This window comes from Pleurodeles waltl, chromosome 8 (genome assembly GCF_031143425.1).
Source record: "Pleurodeles waltl isolate 20211129_DDA chromosome 8, aPleWal1.hap1.20221129, whole genome shotgun sequence".
Lineage (NCBI taxonomy): Eukaryota > Metazoa > Chordata > Amphibia > Caudata > Salamandridae > Pleurodeles > Pleurodeles waltl.
In genome coordinates this window covers 63,827,035-63,832,887 of record NC_090447.1, presented here as the reverse complement: position 1 = coordinate 63,832,887, position 5,853 = coordinate 63,827,035, and positions in this window count along the sequence as shown.

Below are 5,853 nucleotides of genomic sequence, written 5' to 3'. Positions count from 1 at the left end.
CCAGAACCAGTTTGTTTAAAGGATATAAGGTGGAGAAGCTTGGTGCTGAGGCAGAAGGAACTCATTTCTAAGTGTGGACCCAATGCTCAGGAAAATCAGAGTCCCATTACGGCAATTCCTCCTTTCTCAACTGTTCCGGGTTCCACAGCTTGACGTTGGCAAAGACAAGGTTGATGTTGGATTCGATCCCCATGGTGATGCAATTTTCATTCTTAATTCTCTAGCTTTACTGTGTATATGCATAAATATATATATATATATATATATTCACTGCACACATATTCATTGTTGATATACTGCATTTTCTCTGATTATTATTATTTAACTGCTGTGATTATTTTAGTAGCTGCACGTGTTTTGCTGCATTCAAATTAAACATTCATGTTAATATTTTTGTATACTTATATTTGAATCCTGAGAAGTGCCTTAATAAATTCATTACTCAGACTAAGAGTGCTGCATTCTTTGCATACTTTAGCCTCGTCCCCTTTTAGTTTGAAGCAAAGCAGAACAATTTGGTGTAGTTGGCAGGATACGAGGTGAAAGATTTAAAAGTGAAAAATGTTTGGCAAAAAGTCAAAGATGGTTTCCCAGGTTCCAAATGAAATATCAGGGTGGGAAAAACCACCCTATAATTTTCTTGCGAATGAATGGTCTTGTGGAGCAGGATTATGCGAAAGCTGGGTCAGATGTTTTAGCAATGCTGAGCCAAAAACTGTTTTACTCTGTTTACAGAAAGTACCTCTTGAATAGGGATGTGATTTATCTACTTTAGGCAAATGGGGCAGCATCCTGTTATCTGCTTATATAATAATAATATGAAAGATATATGCAGCTGGAACAAGAAAACTAGCAATTGCAGAGGCACCTAGTTGAAGCTAAAAATAATGTAACCACGCTGTCTTGTCGGAATAAGTTACTGCAAGATAAAGCAGATACTTATCAATCTGTCACCGAGAAGGCAGCTGTCCGAGTCGCCCAATACAGGTATCAGAAACAGAGGGGTAGAGTAAATCAAAAGAAAGTTCATTTGGCTATTGCCAAAGCAGGGTTAAATTGGGATCTGGAAATCTGAGACGGACATATCTGGGACTCAACCGATTTTTCAGATTCCAGTGACGAGTCAGTTAAAAAAGGTAGGGGCCAGCTTGAGCCAGTCAAATGGAAAGTGGTTCATGACAGCCAATATTTAGACAGAAAATACAAGGTACTCCACAAAACCTGGGAAGGATTGAGATGCACTACTTTGAAGATTACACCCAGCAGGAAGTTAATGATATTATAGACAGATTCAAGCAGAAATCTGGGGAAACATTACATACATGGATGGTGCGATTATTTGACACAGGAGCCTTTGGAGTAATATTAGATATAGGAGACCCTTCTAGCTTTTGCCCTCTTAGTACTGACCTCATAAAACAGGAGCAGTTTAGGGGTTACCAGGGTAACCAACAGATCACCCTACTGTAGCTAGCAGTCATGGGGTGTAATCATAAGTATCCTAAATAGTCAGACTGGCCACAAAATGACAACCTCTGGTACACTTCAAGAGATGCAATGCAGAGAATTAAGGAAGAGGGAACGAAAACTGCAATTTTCCTGGGTGAAGCTCACCGTCTGTTAGATGGACCACTCTCTGTGTCAGTGCTGAATAAAATTATTCACCTTGCTCCTCCAGCTTACAAGCAGGTAATAATGACTCTCGTAATTAATGAGACAGAGCAGGCATTGAAAGATGTGCTGGAAGCAGTTTGTGGGTTAGGAGAGCTTGGAGACGGACAAAACCTGAGAGAACCTTGAGATCTGAGGGTCCCACAGATAATAACAGAGTATCTAGGAGAGATATGTTTATGTCATTACTGAAGGATGGTGTCAACAAGGAGAACATTGATGGGATAGATACCAAAATCTAAGCAAGAGCTACACAGAAAGGCAGTCAGCAGGAAAGTTAACAACAAGGTAATAAATGAGTGAATCAGGGACAGCTGTAGATGCAGGAGGAAGGAAATGAGAGGGAGAAAAATGTTTCTTCATGATGGAAAAAGGATGGAGATTGGGACAGTGATTGTTTAACTGCTGAGAACAGGGAAGGAGAGGAATCTCCTCACAGATATGAGAGCAGATATCCAGTCCTGACTTGGGCAAAAGTTGATAGGTTTAAATCAGATTAAGAAACAGGCCAAGCTCCGGTACAGGGATGGGCTTGTAAAGACAACCGACCCCATGTTGATTTAGAAATTCACTGGAAGCACACAAATGTTAAAAGGGTCTGGGCATTTGTCGACACCAGAGCAGAGGCCTCTTTAATTTATGGAAATCCAAAATAGCACTACACCATTACAGGGTTGGGTGGAAAACAAACTGTTTGTTCAAATGAAAATAGGGGAACATCACAGAGAGAATATACTGTTTTGATTGTGCCCCTCCTAGAGTATTTACTGGGAATTGACATTCTGAAGGGGATAACTTTATACTTGGATGATGGTTGTTACCAGTTTGCATCAAAGCGATACATTTCAGTGAGGGTGGGTCATCTGAAGATACCCCCAGTGAAGGTGCCCGAAGCAACTAAGATGGTTTGTTTGAAACAGAATTGAATTCCAGGAGGGCATGAGGAAATAAGTGAGGCTCTACAGGAGCTGATGGAGGCAGGTGTGGTGGCTCCAGTCACCACTAAGTGGAATAATCCTCTGTGGCCTGTGTATAAACCAGATGGGCGCTAGAGAATGACTATTGACTGCCACAAATTGAAGAAACATTTTTCCCCCTTGACTGCTGCAGTCCTCAACACCATCATTTTGTTTGAGAGAATTCAAAAACATAAAGGGACCTGGTATGCAACTACTGATATTGCAAATCCTTTCTTTTCTATACCATTGGTGCCTGAGAATCAGGAGAAATGTGCTTTCTCGTGGAACAGCAGACAATTCCGAATGCTAAGGCTCCCACAAGGGTAAGTACGTAGCCCCACCATCAGTCACTGGCTGGTGGCAGAATACCTGGATGAAGTATCTGTCATTCCAGGGGTGCAATTGTCACTTTATAGTGATGATGTGATGATTCAGGGAGAGACACAAGAACAGTTGCAGATTTAGTTGGACAGGATTGTTTAACTCTTGCAGAGCAAAATGTGGATGATTAACCCAGAAAAGACACAAGCACCCTCTCAAAATGGGACTTTTCTAGGAATTCAGTAGGATCAAGTACACAGAGAGGTGTTGCCACAGACAAAACAAAAGATCTTAGCATTTGCCACTCCCGTACTAAACAGAAGACTCATCGATTCATTGGATTGTTTGGTTTTTGGAGACAGCATATCCCTCACTTGAGACAGATTTTGGCCCTTTTGTACAAAGTGACAAGAAAGAAACATGAGTTTGAATGGGGAGATCAGCAGCAGCAGTGTGAGTTTGACTTGGCAAAGGAGGTGATTCAACAGGATTTAGACTTATGGACAGTACAGGAAGGAGACATTGAGATACATGCAACCATTCAGGGGCAAAATGCACATTGGAGCATGTGGAAAAAACAGGGAAGAATGAGGATGCCCGTGGGTTTCTGGACCAAAAAGCTACCTGATGCTGGGGAGCGATATACTTCCTTTAAGAAACAGTTACTTGCTTGTTACTGGGCTCTAGTGGATACTGAGCAAATTATCCTAGGTCGTAATGTGATTCCGAGACCTGAGAATGCAATAATGCAGTGGGCGATGAGTTCACCTAAATCTCATTGCATAGAACATGCACAAAAAGGCCAGTATAATTCTTTAGAAATTTTACGTGCAGGACAGGGCCCGAGTGGGACCAGCAGAGACAGAAGCCCTGCATGAATAGTTAGAACAAGCCCCTGTGCAAGATGATGAGAGGGAGCAGGAGGTACCACAGATACAAGAGTCACCAGTGAGGTGGAATGAGCCATTTGAATCCTTGTCCCCTGAGGATAGGAATCATGTATGGTTTACCAATGGCTCAGCCAAGTATCTGGGGGACAAAAGAGATTGGAAGGCAGTGTCATATAACCTAGTCACCAAGAAGTTGTTATCCAGAACAGGAGAAGGGAAGAGTAGTCAATATGAAGAATTATATGCTGTATATCAGGCACTAAAACAAGAATTGCCTGGGACCTGTCACATTTATACGGATTCTTGGTCTGCTACCATTGGGTTAGCCACCTGGCTTCCCACATGGCATTCACATAACTGGCAAATACATTCGAAGGAGATGTGAAGCAAAGAGTTGAGCAATAATTTTTTGAAATGCTAGAGAAAAGTACCATTACAGTGTATCAAGTAGATGCCCACTGTCCTACCCAATCACTAGAACAATGGTTTTATTCCTTTGCAGACGACAAAGCCAAAATCTTAGAGGCAGAAGTGGTGACACAGGATTCTGACTTAGTGGGGGAGGCTAAGTGGGCACACAAAAAATGTGGACATCTGGGAGAGAAGGCTACTAATAGGTGGGCAGAGATTAAAGGGATGCACATTTCCCTAGATTTGATAAAACTGTGATCATGCAGGGTCCTATTTTTCTACACACACAACAGAGATCTGTCCTGCAAATGGTCAAAGGTCATATGGAGAGAGGGAAGTTGCCAGGGCAGATATGGCAAATTGATTACATTGGGCCACTACAGACTAGTCGCGGGTGTCAATACGCTTGCACAGTAGTGGACACTTATTCTGGTTACCTGATTGCTGTCCCTTGCAAACATGCCACTCGTTATAATAACATTAAAATTCCGGACTTGTTAATGTTGTATTACGGAGTCCGACTCCAAGTCCAGAGTGACAATGGGTATTATTTCAAAGGAAAATTGGTACAAGATTATTGCTCACAGCACATTATTGAGTGGATTTATCATATTCCACACTATCCACAAGCTGCAGGACTGCTAGAGAGAATGAACAGCTTGCTGAAAGCCCAGATACGAAAACTATCAGATGGAACTTTGAGAAACTGGAGAGAGTATTTAAATGAAGCCTTCCAAATTTCGAATAACAGACCATTGACAAATGCAGACTCCTTCAATGCGAATATTGACCCCAGAGTTACAGATCGAACCTTATGTAGCGACCAACACCATCATGTATTGGGAAATAAAACCAAGAGCCTTAGCTCCTTACCGAGCCACACCAGAATCAGCAGGTCTTGATCTACATGCTTTAAAAAAAACATATTGAAACCGAGAGACATGGCCCTTCTTGAAACAGGTGTTGGAATGCAGATTCCCCTGAAACATTTCGGATTGATTGGTCCCAGATCTGAGTTGGCACTCAAAGGTATTCAGGTCTTGAGGGGAGTGATTAATGCAGATTACCAAGGAGAAATAAAAACTATTCTCCTGAATAGTGGAAACACTGACTTGATAATACAACCTGGAGATAGAATTGCACAACTAGTGATTATCCCAGTGGATGGAGGAATAGTGAAAAAGGGGACTGCCCCAGCACTTCTTACAGTGTGTGGGGAGGATGGTTTTGGCTCAACTGACAAAAACCCTGGTGCTATAGTGTGGGTAGAATCCCCAAATCGTTCTCTTGAACCAGCAGAAATCATAGCAAAGGGCGAAGACAATGTCCTGCTAGTCATGAAACCAGGAAAAGAAAAGTGGGAATATATACCAGCGGGTAAATGTTATTTGCGAGAATGATCATACTTGTCTCTTTTACAGATCATACTATTAGGTGTCTTTGTGCTACCTGTTCTATGTGGTTTGCCTTCGGGCATTTGCGTGTGGGTTGAGAGAGTCTGAAAGCCCTCAGCTCTGAAATGATTGACTAACCACGCTGATCGACACCTTTATTGCACCTGACCGAAAATGTTTGGACTCATCTGGCATGGGTCGTGCTCA